We start from the raw sequence: 22521 nt of genomic DNA, 5'->3' as shown, positions 1-22521 counted from the left end.
CGTCCTATAGTGTGTACTATATACATATATGGACTACTCTAGATATTATTGAGTCTTCCTAGGATGTATCTGCGTATCAAATTACTGTTTGGGTTGTAGTAGATCAGGACTTGCATGTGGGCCTGACCCACTCCTTTATTTTTCAGGTGTTCGTCAGTTCCAGGGTTAGAGCTTGGACGTGCAGAGGAGATACAGCTATTTATTCCTCCGATTATGTAGGAATCTTCTCTATGTTAGCTTTAGATTTTATATTTATTTATTATTTTCAGTTTTCGTTGGAGAATTTTTAATAAGGGGTCCAATGGATGGATTCCCGAGTTGTAAACTTATGGAGTTTTGGATTAATGAATTTTGGTATTTATATTTTAAGGTTTTTCATTTAGCATTCTTTCAGTTTATTATCTTTATTTCTTATTTTGTCTTGTATTCTGTGTTCAATTACATATTAATTGTTTGATATCCCTCGGGTTTGGGTTTGGGCCTGATCAACCCGTGTCTCAGATTCGAGGGGTATCACACTTCTAGATCTAAGGCCTTAAGCGTAATGGTGCCTATGACATTGTTGTCAGAGTTTTGGGATTAGCTACCCCAACTCTCACAGATGCCTAGTTCTCGCGCTTCTTTTGGTAATGATCATTTCTGACATTGATGTCATCCGTATCGATAGGTTTTTCAGAGTTAACCTAGTTGGGGTAGGTTATGAACTAGTGCCTTATACTGTCATGCTACCTTACTGATGAGTAAGTGTGGGCGGGTTCTGGTCGCTGTTCGTACTGCCTTGTCACTCTCTTCTTTAATCATGTTCCAACGTTTTGTTGTCTTGGGATTCTCTCGGTGGTTGATGTTGAGTTAACGTGCCGATTCGTATGAGGTGTTGTCTCAGTCCATGGTTCCGCGTTCCTTCAGTTGATCTTAAGACTTTAGAGTTATCCTTCAGTGCTTTATGAACTGTTCTTGGTTTGGCCTTTTGTTCGGTCCCTGTTCTGTTCTTTTCCGGTATGTTCCAAATTCCGAGGATGAAATTTCTTTAAGGAGGGTAGGTTGTAAGGACCCGGTCATTTTCCTTCCTTTCCTTTTTCCTGAAATTTTACGGATAAATTTTTTCTGTTTAATTTTCCAATCTGAGCTCTGTTTCTCGTTGCTTAGTGTCATCTCGAGTGCTTGGAAATGGTTTCCGAGACTCTTTCGTATGGATTGACAACTTCCTTTGAGGATCGAGTCATTTCTGCATTTTTACTTTTCGGACACTATTCACTTTTTGTCCTTTTCTTTATTTCGTCCTTTTCCCTATTCTGTCTTTTCCCCATTTGTCAGTTTTTGGCACAACCTGACTTTTTGTGCTCGGAGTTGATTTCCGACTTCATGTACCTTCATTCTAAGTGGTTTTCACGAAATACGTATCTTTACTTTTGCAAGAAAGTACTCTAGTTGCTCCCGGTGTCCATAGGGGCATGGATGCACAGTTCTTCAGAATTATTTTCTTTTCTTGGGGTGTTTTTCGTAAATATCTTTTGAAGATATTTTATTTCAGGGGTTTTGAAGAAAATATTTTTGGAAGATATTTTCATTCTGGGGCATTAGTGCAGTTAATCCTTTTTAGAGGGGTCATTGTGCAATTAACGAAAGTTATTGCAAAAATACCTCGTCTGGAGCCTGGATCCTCGTTCGGGATTCATTTTCACATTTCATCGAGTCATGTACTCTTAGGATTTCCTTTTGGCCATTTTTCTCCAGTTTCAAAGTTTCTAGCTCTAGTTGCCGCCGAACTTGTTCGGGGCATATCTCTTTGTTCGGGACTCGGTTTTTGATGCCGTTTCTTCTGTTATTCATATTTTCTCATTTTGAATCTTTTTTTGTTCACGGAGTTTCACCGTTTGACTGCATCTGCTCAAAATCCACTTTTCTGATCTTTTGCTTCCGTGTTAGTTCTCATTGAGTTCCACGACCTCATGGAAGGTCATCAAAGTGTCTTAGAGGTGTGTTGTGCCTTGGGAGACTGTTGACTTGTTTCTTGCTTCAGCATCTGGATCTGCTATTGGGTCAATCTTCGGTTCATCACAGGACGCGTTGGCCTAAAAACCAGGGTCGTCACAGTCTGACTTTTATTTCTCAAGTATTAAGCTTCCGGCTATTAGTGCCATTTGCCTCTTGACTTTTGTTTCTATGCAAGTGTTTAGTGTTTGGCTCATAGCGCCACTTGCCAGTTACTTTGCTGAGTGCTTGGCGCTAGGCTAGAATGCCATTTATCACTTGGCACTTTTTATGCAAGTGTTTGGCGTTCGGCTCATAGGGCCACTTGCCACTTACTTTGCTAAGTACTTGGCGCTCGGCTTGAATGCCACTTGCCACTTGGCACTTTTTTTATGCAAGTGTTTGGTATTCGGCTCATAGTACCACTTGCCACTTACTTTGCTGAGTGCTTAGCACTCAGCTCGAATGCCACTTGCCACTTGCCACTTGCCACTTTTTTTTATGCAAGTGTTTGGCGTTCGGCTCATAGCGCTACTTGCCACTTACTTTACTGAGTGCTTGGCGCTCGGCTAGAATGCTATTTGCCACTTGGCACTTTTTTATGCAAGTGTTTGGCGTTCGGCTCATAGCGCCACTTGCCACTTACTTTGCTGAGTGATTAGCCCTCTAGAATGCCACTTGCCACTTGAAATTTATTTATTTATTTTTTTTTATGCAAGTGTTTGACGTTCGGCTCATAGTGCCACTTACCACTTACTTTGCTGAGTGCTTGGCGCTCGTCTAGAATGCCACTTGCCACTTGGCACTTTTTTTATGCAAGTGTTTGGCGTTCGGCTCATAGCACCACTTGCTACTTACTTTGCTGAGTGCTTGGCGCTAGGCTAGAATGCCACTTGCCACTTGGCACTTTTTTTTTTATGTAAGTGTTTAGCGTTCAGCTCATAGCGCCACTTGCCACTTCCTTTGCTGAGTACTTAGCGCTTAGCTAGAATGCCACTTGCCACTTAGCATTTTTTTTTCTTTTTTTTTTTTTTTTTTTTTTTTTTTTTTTTTTACTGAGTGTTTCGTTCAGTCAAATTTTGAAACTGAACGAACTCTTTTTATAAATCTTTGGAAAGCCTATACATTTGTAAGAACAAAACCTCAAAAGAGTATTGCTCATAATACAATTCAATTTCTATTGGTAGTACTTTTTCAAGGATGTGGCATTCTATGGTTTGCTGACCAATCTTCTAGTCATAGTCTCTAAAATATATGCTCCTTTTCCTATGGCTTCTGCCACTCTGTGTGGACCTTTCCATGGTGACATCATCTTTTTGACAATCCTTACCTTCTTTTTCAAAACCAGGTCACCAGGTGCAAAGTCTCTACACTTTACCCTTTTGTTGTGGTTATTCATGAGTGTCTGCTGATAAGATGTAAGCCTTATTGCCGTTGCATCTCTTTTTTCTGCGAGCAGATCAAGGTTGAACTTCAGCATGTTATCGTTCTGCTCTTGATTCCACACTAAACTTCGAACAGTGGGTACTAAGTGCTCGATCGGTATTACTGCCTCAGTGTTATATGCCATAGCAAATGGACTTTCCCCGGTCGGCCGTCTAGGGGTTCTTCTATAAGCCCATAAGACGTTCGGGAGCTCATCCAACCATTTTCCTTTTTCATCCTCAAGTTTCTTCTTGATATAAGCAAATATTGTTTTGTTCGTGATTTCAACTTGACTGTTCACCTGTGGATGGCTGACCGCTGCCAACTTTTGATTGATTCCATACTCTTCAAGTAACTTTCTCACTTGCTTGCTGTCGAGATTAGTCCCATTATCCATGATGATCGACTTTGGTACACCAAAGCGACAAATAATATTACTCCAGATGAAGCGTCTTACATGAGTTTGGGTTACGCTAGGATACAGCTCTGCCTCCACCCATTTGGTAAAGTAGTTTATCGCTAGCAGAACGTACTTATTCTGTGACCTGGCGGTCGGTAGAGGGCCAACCACATCCATCCCCCACTGTGCGAAAGGCCATGGTTTGGCCATTACGTGCAGGTCCTCAGGTGGTTGGTGGATCAATGGTCCGAACCTCTGGCATTTATCGCATCTTCTAGAGAATTCTTCTGCATCTCGCTACATGTTCAGCCAAAAATATCCTTGTGTCATTGGTTTATGTGCTAGAGATCTGCCTCCTGAGTGATTGCCACACACACCCTCATGGATGTTGCGCAAGATCTCTCTAGCTTCTGTGGGAGTAACACATTTCAAGTATGAACCTGAGTAAGACCGTTTATATAACTGATTATGAACAATAGCATACTTTGCAGCATTTGACTTGATCTTCCTTGCTTCATCTTTCCGCTCGGGCAGCACACCATCCCTTATGAAAATCAGAATTGGGTCAATCCAGCTCGGCTCATATGGTATGACATTGACTTGCCAAGGGTCCGAGCCGAGCGGCTCCTCAAAAATGGATGGCTGAGACAACACATCAACTGGTATTACCCTAGCCAATGTCTTTCCAGAACTTGATGCACTTCAAACCAATCGATCAGCATCTTCATTGTATTCCCTCGGCAATTGAACGAATTTAATTGATCGAAGTGTTTTGGCTCACGCAGAACGGCAGATCAGTATGCCTCTATTGTTTCATCTTTGGTTCCATACTCTCCATTCACCTGGCGAATGATCAGCTGTGAATCATTAAAAGCAACCAGGCTCTTGATCTTCAACTCTTTTGCCAGCCTGAGTCCAGCCAGCAATGCTTCATACTTTGCCTCATTATTAGTTACGCTGAATTCAAGTCTGACCGCTTGACTCAGCATGGTTCCCTCCGGCGTTTGCAATTTGATCCCAATTCCTGCCCCCATTTGATTAGAAGAGCCATTTACAAAGAGCTCCCATGAGGAGTCTCCAAGATCATCGTCTATGTCCTGTGCGTCACGTTCTAGCAGGAAATCAGCCACTGCTTGCCCTTTGATGGCTGTTCTGGGTTCATACGTTATATCAAATGAGCTCAGCTCTATGGCCTATTTAGTGATTCTTCCTGACAGATCTGGCTTGTGCAGGATCACCCTTATAGGAAAAATGGTCAGAACGACGATTGGATGGGATTCAAAATATTGTCTGAGCTTCCGTTTCGCATTCACTAATGACAAGATTACTCGTTCGGCCTTTGAATACCTTTTTTCCGGCTCAGCCATTGTTTTGCTAACATAGAACACTGAGAACTGCTTTCCTTCTGCACAGCGCACCAGAATAGCACTTGTCGCTAAGCTGGAGACACCAAGGTACAGAAAGAGCTTTTCATCCGGTTCGAAAGCAGTCAATACTGGAGGGTTTTGCATGTACTCTTTCAGACTGGTCTACGCCTGCCGCTACTCATCCCCCCAGGCTAGCCTTCCATGGCCTCTTATTGTATCGAAGAAGGGTTTGCAATGGTCTGACAGCTTAGAAATAAATTGACTCAACGCAGCTATTCGACCTGTGAGTACCTGTACTTCTTTGATCATTTTATGTTCTACATTTCTGATCAGAGCTTCTGTTTGAGTTGGGCTAACTTTAATTCCTCTGTTGTTAACCACGTGCCCCAGGAACTGCCCAAAACCCATGCTGAACGAACACTTAGTTGGTTTAAGCTTCATTTCATACTTCCTCAACAGCCCGAATACATCTTTTAAGTGTTCTAGGTGATCATCATTCCTCTTACTTTTTACCACCATGTCATCAATATAAGCTTCCACGGTTTTCCCCATCTGATTTTTGAAAATCTTGCTGACCAACCTTTGGTAAGTGGCCCCAGCATTCTTCAATCCGAACGGCATGACCTTGTAGCAATAGGTTCCTCATTCAGTTACAAAAGAAGTCTTATCCTTATCGTTCGAATCTATTGGGATTTAATTATAACCGGAGTAAGCATCTAGAAAGGTTAGCCGTTCATATCCAGTAGTTGCGTCCACCATCTGATCTATCTTTGGTAATGGAAAACTATCCTTCGGGCAAGCTTTGTTTAGGTTGGTAAAGTCAATGCAAACTCTCCACTTCCCATTCTTCTTTTGCACTACAACTACATTTAAGAGCCAAGATGGGTATTGAACTTCTCTAATAAACCCTACCTCCAACAATCTGTCAATTTCATCTACTATGATTTGGTTATGCTCCAGGGCAAATCTCATCTGCTTCTGTCTTACAGGCTTGACATTCGGGTCTACATTGAGGGAGTGACAAGAAACAAAAGGATTGACCCCCCGGTATGTCTGCATGGTTCCAAGCGAACTTATCTGCGTTTTGAGTCAGGAAATCAATCAACTGCTATTTCTCCCCTTCTGCAAATCCTGAGCCGACTCTTGTGGTTTGGTCCGGTTCCTCATGATCGATCTGCATATCAATGAGAGGTTCTTTAGTCAGGACTGGAGGCTCCTCCTCCCCATTCTTGTTGGGTGGAGGCTCCTGTAATTGCTATCTTGGGCTAGCAGAACGGAAGGGAGCTTTTCCCTTTCTAGCAGCTTTCAAAGTTACAGAGTAGCACTCCTTGGCCGCGACCTGGTCTCCATAAATATCAATCACTTTGCTTTCATCCGGACTCAAGCATCTCATTACCTGATGCAGAGTTAATGGGACATCTTGGACCCTGTGAATCTATCATCTTCCCATCAGGAGGTTGTAAGATGGATGGATCTCGACGACCACAAAGCTCTCTGTCAGAACTCTTTCAGTAGCCTGTACTGGCAATTCCACCATACCAATGGGCTTCACCTGTTTCACATTGAAGCCCAGCAATGGATTTTCGGTGGGTTTAAGCTTTTCTGCCTTTATCTCAAGCCGGTCAAACGTTATTCTTGGCATGACGTTAGCACTGCTCCCCAGATCAATCAGAACTCTCCGCACCAAGCATTCTGTTATTGTCAAATTGACTACCAGAGGATCTTCGTGTGGTACTTGTACACACAGCAGGTCCATTCTAGCAAATTTTATCTAAACCGATGCGTTATGCTAGTGCAGAGCGTTTACGCTGCCAATCCTTCTCTTCATCTGTGCTTGGCGGAGGCGCGTTCTGAGTAGCTCTTCTGACTCTTTCGTTTGCTCAGGACGCCCATGGATTGCATTTATGATCCGAACGGGTTGGGTGTTATACTGGCTGGGTTTCTGACTTCGTTTCACTTGTTCAGCAAGCTAGTTCTGCTCTACTGCTGGCCCCTGGACATACCCTGCAAATTCTCCCCTCGCTATCAGCATCTCCACTTGCCTCCTTAAGTTCCTGCATTTATTAGTCTGATGACCAAAATCACTATGAAAAACACAATGTTTAGATTGATCCCTCTGCTCAAGAGGTTGTCTAATTGGTAGAGGAGAGCGAAATTTATGTTTGTTCTCCTGATATAGCCTCGCAAGAGTGACCTTTAGTAGAGTGACCAACTCCTCTTCTCTAGGCCTTTTCTCTGCCTTCCAAGAGGTCTGGCACTGTAGCGGAGCTTATTTTTGCCGGATCTTGGTTTTGGACTTTTTCTCTGTTAAGATAAGTGATATCTTCCTTGCATTAGCTACTTCTTCTTCTTCCAGACGCACAAAACTGTCAGCTCTCTCGTTTAGCTCATCCATGGTCCTCGGCATATTCACCACCAGGCTCGTATGGAATGGTGTCCCTTGGTTCATTGCTAGCTTGAATGCCTAAAATGTCATGGAGGGATGACACTCCATGACCATGCTTTTGACAGGGTTAAACCTGGTTAGGAAATCTTGGAGTCGTTTGTCTTTATGCTGCTTCATTGTAAATAGGCTTGAGACATCTTTGGCCGGGCGCTTGTTTCCATAGTACTGGCTTATGAACTTGTCACCCAAGTCCTAGAAGCTTGCGATTGAGCCTTTGGCCAAATTCTTGAACCAGTTGAGCGCTGGTCTGGTCAGGCTTGTAGGAAAGCACTTACACATCAACGAATCATTCTCCATGTTTAGAGCCATCTTCAACTGGATATAGTAAACATGATTGATCAGATCGGTTGTTCCATCGAACAGAATGAAAACTGGCATAGAAAACTTCCTTGGATTCGGAGCATTTAGGATCTCATAAGTAAATAGTGAATCAACCGTTCGTGCTGACGAACGGAGGACCTCATTCTCCCTCAGAAGCCTTGGGAGAATCTTCTGATCTGCAGATCTGCCATCCGAACTCCTATAATCGTACGTAGCCATTGAAGGCCGGTAGGGCAGATCGAATGACCTTTCCTCCGTGAACTCTTTCTGCAGTGGTGACATAGCCCTGTGATGTCCAGACTCTGTGGCTTCCTCTCACCTAATCCGCTTATGATACGGATTGAAATGAATAGATCCTTCTCGATCCTCCACTCGATGAGCACCTGATCTCTTCGCAGTGAAGATCCACATGATTGCTCCCTTCCTGCTCGCCTTGGTAAGCAACATCGAGTTGCAAGGTGCGCACACCTACTGGAGGTGGCTGTGGAATCGCTGGAATCTTTTAATGCTCCATTCCAGCTCGCAATTTAGTATTCTCTCTTCTTAGAGCTTCGATCATGCTCATCAACTCTTCTAGCTTCGTTTGGTGGCCATTCTCTTGTGGATTAGAACTCTCGCCTCCTATCATCGTTCCTGATCAGAGCAAAGTCATCAACTATGAATTCCTGATCGGATTAGTCTTCCGCTAATGCGAGCGCACTAGATCTGGCCTCAAACCAGATGAATTCTGATCTAGATTTAACCTCTAACTAGCTGAGTTTTGATTTTTTTCTAGCGGATCTGATCTATAATCTGTTAATTCTACTCTTGCTGTGAGCTCATCAGATCTAATCTTGGTAAACAGATTGATATTTTTCAGATCTGGCTCCAATCTTCAAGGATCAACTAGAACTAGGTCTCTACAAGACAGAGCATAAATTCCTCGACCTGAATCCAGCTCACAGAGGTTAAGCTTCTTCTTCACCAATCAATCTTGATCGAACCAGTCTTGATCGAATGTGAAACAATCTTGTTTGTTTCCCACAGATGGCGCCATTGAAGATGCAAGAAATTTTCCCTCTTCAATTAGAAAGAATAATTCTATACTTCAAAATTTTCCAACCACTTTTCTCTCTATTTTCAGTCTATTTATAGAATGTTACAGATCTTCTAGAAGCTTCTTAGCTAACTCCTTGCATTGGGCTGTTACTCTGGGCTCTTCTTGGTTATGGGCTCAATTCTTTATATCAAACGTTGGGCTTTCAACATAGCTTCCCAGCTCTGGGCTTGACAAATGAAGGCTTAGTCCTAAATGACTATTCTTATTTGGCCCACTTTTCGCCATCTGGATCATACTCGGCCCATGTCATTTTTGGTATCCTTAGGGGTATTACATTCTTCCCTTCTAACAAAAGGAATTCCATCCTCGGAATTCACGAAAGTCTGAATTATTATTTGTTAAAATTCATTTTCGTTCCGTTGTGGATTCTGCCTCTGTGTATGGCTCCACTGAATTCCAATGCATCTAACACTATATAAGGTTCCAATATTTAAGAAACTCAAGAAATATACAAGTCCTAGGTTGTATCTAACAACGACTCAATCTTACCCAATAGTTAGTTTAAGGGTAACGATCCCTATTCCTCCAAGTTCCATAGGATATTCACACAAAATTCCTATACATCCAGTGCTAACAAGTTGGTAACACTAATCGATAGGCTACTGCCTCAATTCAAAAACACAATCCGTGAAAAGTTAATTTAATATGTAAAAACTGACCTTCCTCCACAAAAGCACATTGCTTTCTATATGGAAGACATCCCAAACAACTGTTTCCTGATAGAAACCTCTAGTGGATGGGTTCAACTTTTTACAAAATCCTACTGCCACTGCTAAAACTCGTGCAATCCATTACAAAGATCTAATTGTACAACCCTTACTTCCATTTAAAACCAGCAAATGAAAGGTCTGCACTAAATAATTTACAAAACCTCAATCCTTGTCATACCAACCTCCTTGTGCTAACTATATGACAAACAAAAACTCTAAAAAGTGAAGTAACCACTTCCAATTATCCATGAAATCCTTAGATATATGCCCCAAGCATATCCTACATGATCAAATATAATGCCTTGATCAAATCCTCCATCCGGAGATGTGAAGCAAAGTTACTGCTCCAACATCGTCCGAAAATTCCTTCGAAATAGCACGTTTATCCATAATAACGGATATCCACATGCTAGAACATACTCCATTATTAGTGCAATGTTCAACTGATATGAAACTCCAAAATGAACATTACCCGTACAATGTCCGTAAAAGAACCTGTTCAATCCACTATTCTTTAACCTATATGGAATTAAAATTCCAATTCAATATCGATAATTTCTACCGACCACTCACTCCTGATTAGTCCTACTCCTATTTTGATATAGGAAGTGGTAAAAATCTCCAATGATATCTAATTATCAATCTTCCACCATTCTAACAGGAATTCCACTGAGAGACAGTTATGTACTCGTCCCTATCCGTACCTATTCCTCAAAATCGACATTGGATGTCTTTATATAACTCATATCCATTTGAGTGCACCGTGAGAAATTTACTAATCGTATATCCCAGTCACTCCGACATCATTCACAGAACCTATTAATCCTCCTCCCATACCTTAAGCTCTATCTGAGTAAGGTAACACCACCTCCAGGATCAGCTCCGATATTCTAAGTTGACCTCCTTAATTACCTTAGTAATAGCAAGTGTCATTCTTACATATGCTATATTCAACTGATAACTCAACAACTAACCAAAAGATTTTAAATATCCCATCGGTTGTTGAGAGCATCCACTTCCATATTTACTTTCACCAGATGGAACTTAATGCAACGTGTGAAACACCACGTTTATCCAACTAAGCCGTCTCGTAATCCATTCTATTTGTATGAACGGATGTCTTACCAGTTCAAAATAGACTAAATTGAGCTGATATAATTTATCAGTCAAACAATATTCCAACCAGAATCCTGACCCTTGTGTAAAGTCAATAATAGATATTAGACTTGGAAACAAAATCACTATGTCCCTCCTCTTGCCTGTCCTCCAAACATCTGCTTGATACCGTGAAACATCATGTTTCCACCAGGATAAATACAGTACTCAGAGTTGCGAACCTCAATCCTTACATTATCCTTACAATTTGTCTACAGAAAGTACCCTTAGTCTGTACCACCAGCTTTCGTCTGCACTCATTGTTTAAATTGGAGTATCTTCAAAAGCTAACTCTGCAACTAAATTCTTACATACTGGTCCATAATAAACTTACCGATATGGAAAGTCAATCGATAATTCCATTTATCAAAAGTCAACTAACTATATCTTTTCTATATACATCGTGCACCTTTTCTTTATATAGGTGTTCGGTCTCACCTTCCTGTCTTTGACACACCCTGCTTCTTTAACACAAGTAAGTGTCTATTAGACTTCTTGTCTAACTTCAAAAGAATATGAAATTTTTCCATCCTTCAAATAGTCATCAATTTCTTAGCAATAACTATTTGTTGCGAACTGTAACCTAAAAAAAAAAAAATTCCATATTTTACAGTGTAGAGACTTTGGTTCCTCCTCCAATTGCAACACCGGCAACCCCTCCAAATGACACACTTATGAATAGTGTCCTGGTTAAGAATAGACTGATGAAGATTTATTCAATCTGCTATCCTTACTTAGCGTCATCCCCAGAAGTACTTAATTCGATAAATCATCGTGGCGTTAAAGTATATCAAACTAATCGTACTAGATTATTTGACTTGTAGTGATGGTTTAATTATCCTATCCCAAATAACATACTATAATGACGCATGTCCAGGTCAAATAAATTGGCTAGAATTATGTATTTCTACCAAATCCTATGACCACATGCTCACAAATCTAGCGTAAATAGTGCTATTACTCCAAAACAGTAGTTGGCTGATCACGCACTTGTGTCCCCAACTAAACCACATACCAAATCCTAAATAATTAATGAAAATAAAACACGTATTACAAAACACAATAACACAAAACATAATATTTCTGAAGACTTCGTTCTTTCTAAAAAAAGAAAACCTCCTTTGAAATCAACTTACAAAAAAAAAAAAAAATTGTTTCACAAAATTTTCTTTTATAGTTTCGTAGGTAATCATCCAACCTCGAAACATAGCTTAAAAGAAAAATATGTTTGCCTAAGCAAATACCAAAGGCTTAACCCTCATCCTCCTTATACAAGGAATGCAAACCGTCTAACGTGGCTTTATAAAGCAACTTAGAACGTCACAACCTAATACCAATGCTCTCCTGGACGTGATACTAAATCACACATTTTGTTCTGATAAGAACTCTATCAAATCCCCAAACTCCTGAAGAGTACCTTTTTATAAATCTCTTTTAAAGTTAATACGAAAGTTTAACTATTTGTAAATTGATCAACCCCAAATTCCACTAATATTATTCGCTATACTAGCAAATAAGATTATCCTCGATCAATCATTCATCTTCCAGATTTAGTACCCTCTTTCTTAGATACGCTAAAATCTCCTCCATTAAGATCCTCTTCGGACTCCTACTCTTCGCTTGTCTATTTTTTGAGATTAACTGAAGTCATGTTAGCCCCGATATGCGGTGACCTAACACATACCTAAATCCTTCATTGGCTTATACTTTTAAAAGTAGCACTAACCGGAAACTAAACCTTCGATTCCTAATTCTTCCTTCTAGCAAAGAATCGACAACGTACTCCTTTACTCCTTTGGGTCTTTATCACCTTCGCCTTGGACCCAATCCTCATCCCAGTGTCAACCATTCTGTGATACAGAATATAATTGACATCAGCTCCTTCTATCGAACCGTAAATAGAGTACAACGAATCATAATATGGGCTCTAAGTTTTAAGAGATGCAACACGGAAGTCATATAACGAAAGACACTCCTAAGGACACTAGAACCTGGAGTGCTTTAATACCAACTGTCATACCCCCAGATTTCCGAATGCGGGTTGGCCAGGCCTACGCCCGAACGCCCGAGGATATCAAAATGAACAAATGGCAATAATCGAACACAGAATACAAATATGATAAATAGGAATAAATAAAATTGTTGAAAGAAACTAAAATGATAATCCATTAACGAAATCCTCAGAATAAATTCTTATAAATAAATTCTTCTGATACAAATAATCATCCAACTTGTACAACTCGGGAATCCATACTCTGTGGACCCCTGGAAAAACAAAACTAAACAAATGACAGATATAACTGTCTACATCAAAAAACTGAAACATAAAGAAAACTTCTAAGTAAAAATCCGAAAGAGTTAAGGAGACGATCCCTGCTCAGCATGAACAATCCCTACTCCTGACGAATACCTGAAAAATAATGGTAGGTCAGGCCCACGAACAAGTTCTACTCTAACTATAATCCAAGCAGAGACCCGATACGCAGATACATCCTAGATAACTCAATAATAGCTAAATAGTCCATATATGTAGATATATCCACACTAAGGGACTACAGGCCAGTCTCAACCTGACTAGTAGGCATCATGCAAAATGCACCTGGAGTGGGCATGAGTACCTAGACCTAGCAGGGTACACATCAAACCATCATAGCCAGCTATGCATCCCAATGCATATATACGCCCTAACCATCGACTTTGGGACTCAAGCTCATATCGCGGTACCATAATTATATATATAAATTCCATCCAAAACCAATATAGTGCCGGTCAACTGTTCGTTGCCAAGACGCGACATATAATTAGAATTTAAATATTTTAATTAAATCCATTTCCTTAATCCAGAATAGGTAGGAGTTAGCGTTTTGATCTAATCCGTACCTAATATGCCACCATCCCATACCGGTGCATATAATCCATAAATAAACTAATAACTGATGAAACAGATAAAACAGTTCAACAATTAAAATTCAGAATAGGTAGGAGTTAGTGTTTTGATTTAATCCATACCTAATATGCCACCGTCCCATACTGGTGCATATAATCCATAATCAAACCAATAATTGATAAAACATATAAAGCAGTTCATCAATTAAAATCCAAAATAACATCCATGTAATTGACAGAACAGAACTTAATGGTTCATCAATTAAAATCCAGAATAAGCATAATAAAATCTAACAAGTACATGACCCTATTATGCTTCCAATACAGATTTAAAAATTATGTCCCAGTCATTTAAGTTGCTAAAATCAGATTAAGCAATTAAATCCCCCTATCCGTTAACAATATGCAAAATTATTCAAGCGTTCATACTGTTCAATCCATTAGCCTATAGACATTAATTATGCAACATGGGTTTTAATATAACATAAAATAACGTTTAGAATCCTTAATAATAACCCAGAACAGTCTAGAAACCCCAAAAATATCAAAACCGTGCTTTAAAAAAAATTCCAGCAAGTTACTATGTAAAAGAGCTTGCTCTCTCAGCCAGCTCCCTTACCTTGGGAGCCGACTCTGTGACCTAGGGAGCCGGCTCCCTAATTCCATGGAGCCGGCTCTCTCTCTTACAGAGAGTCATAGGCAAAAATTCTTAGGGAACCGGCTCCAACCCCTTGGGAGCCAGCTCTGTCCCTATTTCCTGTCGTTGTCTTCACCTCTGACAATGTTTAAAACCCTCTGTAAGGTTTTGTTTAGGTTCCCAGAGGTCCGTCCATGTCCCAAAACTATCGCAGAAACTTTTTGAAACATAGTATGCAACATTAACAACATTTAAATAGAATACGAAACACTTTGATTAATAATTAAATTTCAATTAATCAATACATCATATAAAGTTTAAAGTCTGAAATACATGCATACAACAACAATTTTAATATCCATTTAGTTCCTAGAGACTACCTAGGCATGCACAGAACACAGGTCAAAGGAAAAAAACAAGAAATATAACTTGCCTTTGATTTCAATTTTGAAACCTTAACGTCGTCTTCCTAATATTCCGGCAATCCAAGACTGTTTTCAACTCCTTTATTGCTCCTGGTTCAACCCACAAGCAAGGGTCCAATACCCCTCCTCCGTTTAGCCCTTGTTCTTGGCCAAACCCTAACTCGTTCTCTCTGTTTTCTCTCAACCCTCACTGTTCATGTAGGGTTTGTGTTTTAAACCCTATGCAGACATAATACGATATATATATATATATATATATATATATATATAAGAAAAATAGTTTTGATCTAATTTTATTCATGTGAGGAGTCGGTAAAGAAAACACATAAATAAAATATAAAATACATATATATATATATAACTCAGTAATTTTAATGAATATATCTAAAACCCTAAAACTTGATATTTCATATATATATATATATAAAATAATGACGCTAATTTAATTATTAACAATTACTAATAATTAAACTAACTCAAAATACATATATACCCATATATACATGCATATCCATCCATAGGTAAAAACTATACCCATTTACACTATCCAAATAGTCCATTGATCCTATCCAAATAGTCCAACTCCGTTTAAAAATAAAAATAATATAAATATTTACTTTCAATTAAACAAGTAAAACAATTTAAACAATGAAACAAAACAATTTCAATTTAAAACAAATAAACCAAGCTAAACAATTATACAGAGAAACAATTAAACAATTAACATTAAACAATTAAACAATTATTCAATTAAACACATACCATGAAGCCACATAAACACATAGCCACATAAGCATCGAAAATACAATAAAATAAAATCATTAAATTTCAATTATATCCTTTTTAAAATTAGGGGTACATTCAATCAACATAATATCCTCAATGGTTTTGAAAAAAAAAACACATATGTATCAACTTTGGCCAAAACCCATCATCCATTAGATAACCACTAAGCCTTTTGAAAAGAGCTCTAGGAGCTTATTTTTAACCACATAGGTTATAGATCATTTTAAACATGTAGTTCAAAATATATGCAATTTAAATCCGAGTGTTTTATTTTTAAAGACCTTTGAATTTAAAGTCACTTAAAAATGCATTTAATAAAAATCATTTCATTCAAAAACATGTAGTATTTTTGTTTCTTTAATCAAAGTCACATGTGCACAAAGTCATTCATTTAATTCTTTCTTCAAGGTTGAAGACTTGGAGAGATATTTTAGCCTAGTTGCCAATGATGACACATGTTGACTATCATGATGTGAATGAAAAGAAACATAGATAAAATTTTACAACTTTAAGAGAGAATTAGTTTTTTTTTTATCTAGAACATATAGAATGTTCTCCAATGAATGATCACTTGGATGGTGGTGAACATTTCAACTTTTAGGAATGCATTATAAATTCTCATTCTTCATTTTAATTAGACGGCTCTTCCAATGAGAATTGTTCCCTTAGGTATTCAAGATAGGACCTATATGATTTATCATTTCTCAAGTCTATCCAAACCTTTTCAAGTTAAACAACCTTATTTTCTATATGCATGGAAGTGACTACCTTTTCAAATTAAACAACCTCGTATTCTATATGCATGGAAGTGACACAATTAAGTATAGATAAAACATTTAAGATCACAAAAGCATATAGATGACTTTTTATACATTGTTACTTTAATACATTTGATAAGGTTCACATGAAATAGCATTGATGGTCTACATGAGATAATGTATGCTTTCATTTAATGGCATATCTTCCAATAAATCTTTCACAAAGATTGGGTATAGTTAATCTAAAGATCATTTGTAAGATAGAGAATCATTTCATGTTAGCATGTTCATAACTCATATGCCAAAACAAACTACATTTATGCAAAATATAAAAACATAGACATTTTTACATCTATTAGGAACAAGTAGCATATCAAGAGCGTCATGCTTAGAATTTTATGATTGAATTCTTCATATAAAAGCATATTAATGAGAAAGGAATTATTTACCCATGGTACTAACTTCATTAGCTTGGAAGTTGTTTCTCAATATGATGTATCCTTTCCATTTTGTGAGTAAGAGGAATTCTTGGCATGATATTTCTTTTGTGCTCTAGGCACCGACTTGAGAATTCACTTGTCCTTGAATGAAAATCATTTTTATACCTATAAAACACACTCAAGTAACATTCTTTGGTACCCAATTTCATATGGGTCCATATAGGTTAGCATATATTGATATAGTTCCTTTTGGAACTAAATTCAATAAAATACACAAGTGAGTTACTCCATACAATCAACATGCTTCAATTTAAATCGAATCTTTAAGTGGTCTTAGCATGCTAATACATTTGTCGATTCAAATAATAGATATGCTTATGGTTACATACAATTCAATGAACCAAAAATGAAATTAATAATTAAGTGGAAAAATTATTTCATAAATGGATCAGAATATAATTCCATGTGCATTATTCATAATCAAATTCAAGAAATGACAATGAGATTTTTCCAAGTTGGGCAAAAATGAATAAAATACCCCTTTTTAGAAAACAATTTCGAAGAAGATGCACTTATCTCTCAGAAATTTTTAACTTAAATGCCCTAATTGAAATATCCCGAAGTATATAACTGACAACCAGGTTAGGAGCCGGCTCTCTTGTGTATAGAGCCGGCTCTATCGGTTTATGGAGTCTACTCTCATGTAAATGGTGCCGGCTCTCTCTGCTTGTCAAGAAGATCCCGAGAGTATGCAAGTAATTTTTAGTTTGGCAGTCGGCTCTCTTGTCTATGGAGCCGGCTCCTTTGTTTATGGAGTTGGCTTTCCTTTGAATGGAGCCGGCTCTGCTGCTACTTGCTTTAGGGAACTAATTCCTCTTCTGAGGACATTCTAATTTCTGTTCTTAGCAAGCAGAATCGATCTTCTTATTTAAGATTTATCATTCCAAATATAATTTGCAAGTAATTCATATGAATGAAATGCATGAAATATATATATATATATATATATATATATATATATATATATATATATATTTCAATCCTTGAAAATTATGCACTAAAAACAGTTTGCATAATTGATGAATACTTGAATTATAATAAAAGAAAATTTCCACAATATATGAACAAACCATGAAACAAATAATCAATCAATTCATAGTATGGAAAGATTATATGGAGTTTTACTAATTACCTTGCCCTTGGGGTTGTTCCCAAGTGTGATGCTTCCTTCATAATCATTGATTGAAGAAAATGTCATCAAGTAACCCTACAAGGAAAGGTTACAAATTTTCCTTTTAGTACCCAAATTATCTTGGGTCTATATGAGTTAGGCAGTGGAACATAAGTTCCTTTTGGAACCCAAATCTTCTTTAACCTTAACTTCTTTCTAAATGGACAGTTATGAATCTTATGTCCTAATCTTTTACAATAATTACATTTAGAGGATTGTGTACCACTCTTGACAAAATGATCATACAAAGGCTTTTTTCTTCTTAACAAGTATGCATCTTTAGTGTGAGGATCATATTGTATCTCATTTTTGAAAAAGACATCTCTTTGATTTCCAAGCATAGTACTCAAGTTCTCTTTTCCTTTGGTTGTCTTTGCCAAAGTGCCATTTTTAACATCAATGACTTCCTTTGAAAAATTATACTCGGAAACACAATCAATTGATGGTGGCTCTTTAGATAGTACATTATTCTTTTCCTTTTTCAAGGACTCGTTTTCAATTTGAATCTTTTGTAATTCTTGCACAAGATAATGATTTTCCATTTTCAACGAATCATTTTCCATTTGGACTTTTTTATGTCTTTAAGAGAGACGGTGATTTTCTTTTTTAACAGAAGCATATTTCATAATCATTTTTTCTAGCAAACTCTTTAAACGCATCATGTAAGTTATTATGCTCATCAACTAACTCATTATAGGTAGCATTTAAATCAAAATAATCATGGTTGGAATTTACCTCTTCTTCAGAGGCCATAAGACACAAGGTATCATCTTCATGATTTTTAATATTTTCTTTGATGGTACTTGCTTCTTTGCTCGAAACTTGAGGAGCTATATTCTTCTCTTGAGTATAAGTGAGTTCCATCAAGGACATTCAAATGGTTAGAGATGTTAGTAGAACAAGAATGCATTTCATGATAAGATACATTGTCTTTAATGCTAAGAGAATCATATTCATTAAGGTGCATATTTAATTCCACAACTTGACATATACTTTCATAGGTTAGTTCAAGTGAGTTCCAAATATCTTTAGTCGTTCTACAAAGGACAATTTTATTAAACACATTTTTGCTTAATGCGCAATAGAGATAACATATAGCTTTAACATTGCATTGAGTTAATCTATGCTCATTTTCAGACCATTCCCGTTTAGATTTAGGAATTTCATTTCCTTCAAAAATTTTGGTTGGGATATGATCACCATTTTCTATAAATTTCCATATATCAATATCAATACTCTCTAGAAATACCCTAATTCTAATTTTTCAATAAATATAATCGTTTCCATCAAAATAAGGAGGCATATAAATGGATTGATCTACTAATTGTGTGATACTACCATTATTAGCCATGACCGTACTCTAAGACGGTTAAGTCCTTTTAAATAGAGTTAGGCTCTGATACCAATTGCTGACCAAGAATTGACTTTAGAGGGGGGGGGGGGGTGAATAGAGTCAATGGCTAATTTTTGTAAATTATAGAAATACAATTTCTAATTAACAATATAACCAATTATGCAATAATCAACATATGTGTTGACCTTAAGGATTTCATCCAAGGACAATCTAGAGGTTTTGATGATAACAAACCATTAATGGTGTTTAAGGACTAACGTTTACATTGAGTGTTATAGATTATTCACATTCAAAGGATGACCTTAATGAAGCACGAATGATAATTCCAAGTATTCCATTATTCAAGATCACATCAAGGAAAACAATGGGTACAAAGAAGACAAGAAGTTGCAAAGAAACAAATGCAAAGTTCATCCAAAGATAGCTTGGACTACAACGAGCAAGAAAACAACTCAAAGAAAGGAAGAAAACAAGTGTACCTAAAAGCCTACACGATCATGGACAAAGCGTGAAGAAAGGGGTAGATAGGATTGTGAGTGTTTAGGATTCAATGTTAAAGTATTATGAATCCATTTGAAGCTCATCTCTATAGGACCATGCATATCATATCATCATTCATATGTTCCTATATCTATTAGCAATAGACTATATATTTCATTCATATATAATTGCACATGAAGTCATTGCTAAAGAGTGAGTTAGTTCAAGCTTGCATAAACTTTGAAAGAACTCATCACTTGTGCTAGAAATGCTAAGACCATGCATATCAATCATGTAATTCATATTGGTCAACAATTAAGGCATGAGAAGCCTTCATTACCATGAGTTGGTAATGGACATTAGGACCCTATAATGTGCGTCATGAAAAACTGTGTTTTTGGTTAAGTGTGAAAAATGATTTTTTGAAATAATGATTATTTCAAAATAATTTTTTCCGGAAATAACTCCTTATACTTAAACTAGCCTAAACTGATTTTATCAGAATTTTTAACCAAGTCTACATTGGTCTACATGAGGATTCAATTTTACCAAAACTGTAGGAAATCTAAATTTGTACTAAAACTGAATTTCTACATTTTGATTTAGTTGGATTTCAATTTTCTAGTATTTTTTATTGAATCCAAATGGGGGGTACTTCCTTATTTATATTGTAAACTTAAAGTAAATGGACATATAAATTAAAGTAAAGACATTTACTTAATGGAAATAAGGTATGTGCAGATGTCCTGTGGAGTAATTGTTTCATCTGTTAACTTAGAACAATTCCTGAAGCTGTAGTTGCATTTTGGCCAACCGAAATAAAAGACCGACCCAGTTCGGTCTACCAAACCAAGAAAATGAAAATCAACTCTAAGAGTTTCAGACGACCGAAACTAAGAAGCCAAATGCATTGGCTCGTCTGATTCTCACAAAATGGTTTGGAACAATGGAGGATAGAGTTTCGATCAACCGAAACTAAGGGAATTTTTCATCGGCCTACCGAAACAAAGAATGATGGCCAACCTTAACCATTTCGGATGACCGAAACACAATGGTGTTTCATTTCGGTCGACTGAACCTGCATAAATCTGAATCTGAAAGGCTATTTTGGCTTAAACCGCGTGCACAACTGCTATATTTTTGAATTGGCTTATCAAAACTCTATAAATAGAGCTAGGGACTACGAGATTTAGTGTTGCTACCATTGAGAAACATTATATAGCATCCAAAGAGCTTTTGTTCTTAATTCATATCATACTTTCTTATCCCATATCATTCATAGAGTATTGAGTTTCAATCTATTAATATATATACTCTAGAGTGAGCTGAAAGTTTTGAGCTTTGATTTACATATCAATCTTTGAGAGATATATTTGTATGCAACAAATTTGATCTTCAATTTGTAAGGGCTGGTGTGGCCCAAGAAAGAAGAAGCAAGCTAGCTTCAATTTGTAAGGGTTGGTGTGACCCAAAGGAAGACTAAGAGAGGTTGTCTCTTAGCAAGGTGAAGTAAGGAGTTGCTTCATGTAAAGGTTTGCTCTCCACCTATAAGGAGGTGCTATAGTGGATTGGGAAGTCTCAAGAGGGGTCTTGAGCCGAGGAGTAGGAGTTTCCGAACCTCGCTAAAATCGCTGTGTGAATGTTTGCAAATCTCTTTTCCCTTATCTCTTTTACATTTATGTTTTTAATTGCTTATGTCTGTATATTGATTATTGCATAAATGTTATAAAGTGTGTGTTAGAATTTGCAAAACAATAAAAACCAAAAATTGGCCATTGTATGCCATAGACTCTATTCACCCCCCCCTTTAGAGTCAATACTTGGGTAACAATTGGTATCAGAGCCTAACTCTAATTAAAAGGACTTAACCGTTTTAGAGTACGATCATGGCCAACAATGGCATATTCACACACCTAGAAGGGCAATGTATTGATAGACCTCCAATTTTTGATAGAACCAACTATAGCTATTGGAAAAGTGTAATGATAGGCTTTCTTCAATCCATAGACTATAGAATTTGGCTTGCCATAGTTAATGGACCATTCATTCCCATGAAAAAAGTAGAAAAGACAATGGTTCCTAAAGAAGAGAAAGAATGATGCAAATGACCATAGATTAATTCAATGCAATGCTAAAGCCATCAATATTCTTTATTGTGCATTGAACAAAAATGAGTTCAATAGAATTACAAATTGTAAAATGGCAAAAGAAATTTGGGACTCAATTGAGATATTCTATGGTAGTACTCGTAATGTTGAGGAATCAAATTTATGTATGCTTATCAATGAAAATGAAACTTGTAGCATAAATGACAATGGTTTAAATAATATGATGAATTTTAGTTCTACTAACATTAATAATTATGTGAATGATTTTGCTAGAACTTATTCATCTTCTTATAGTGAAGAAAATGATGCAATTCAAAGGAAAAGTGAAACTCTCCAAACTTCTAGCAAAGAAGCAAATGACATCAAAGATATGGTTGATCATTATGAAGATATTGGTCTTTGTCTCATGGCCGACAAAGATGAGGTAAACTCTAACCATGATTCTTTTGATTTAAATGTTTCCTATAATGAGTTAGTTGATGATCATAATGAGTTGCATGATGCGTTTAAAGAGTTGCATGG

The sequence above is a fragment of the Cornus florida genome, unplaced genomic scaffold, assembly GCF_030987335.1.
Source record: "Cornus florida cultivar Cherokee Brave unplaced genomic scaffold, ASM3098733v1 CherokeeBrave_3.0.0_Hap2_Chr09, whole genome shotgun sequence".
In the NCBI taxonomy this organism is placed as follows: Eukaryota; Viridiplantae; Streptophyta; class Magnoliopsida; order Cornales; family Cornaceae; genus Cornus; species Cornus florida.
The sequence above is the reverse complement of the archived record's forward strand: the minus strand, read 5'-3'. Positions refer to the sequence as shown.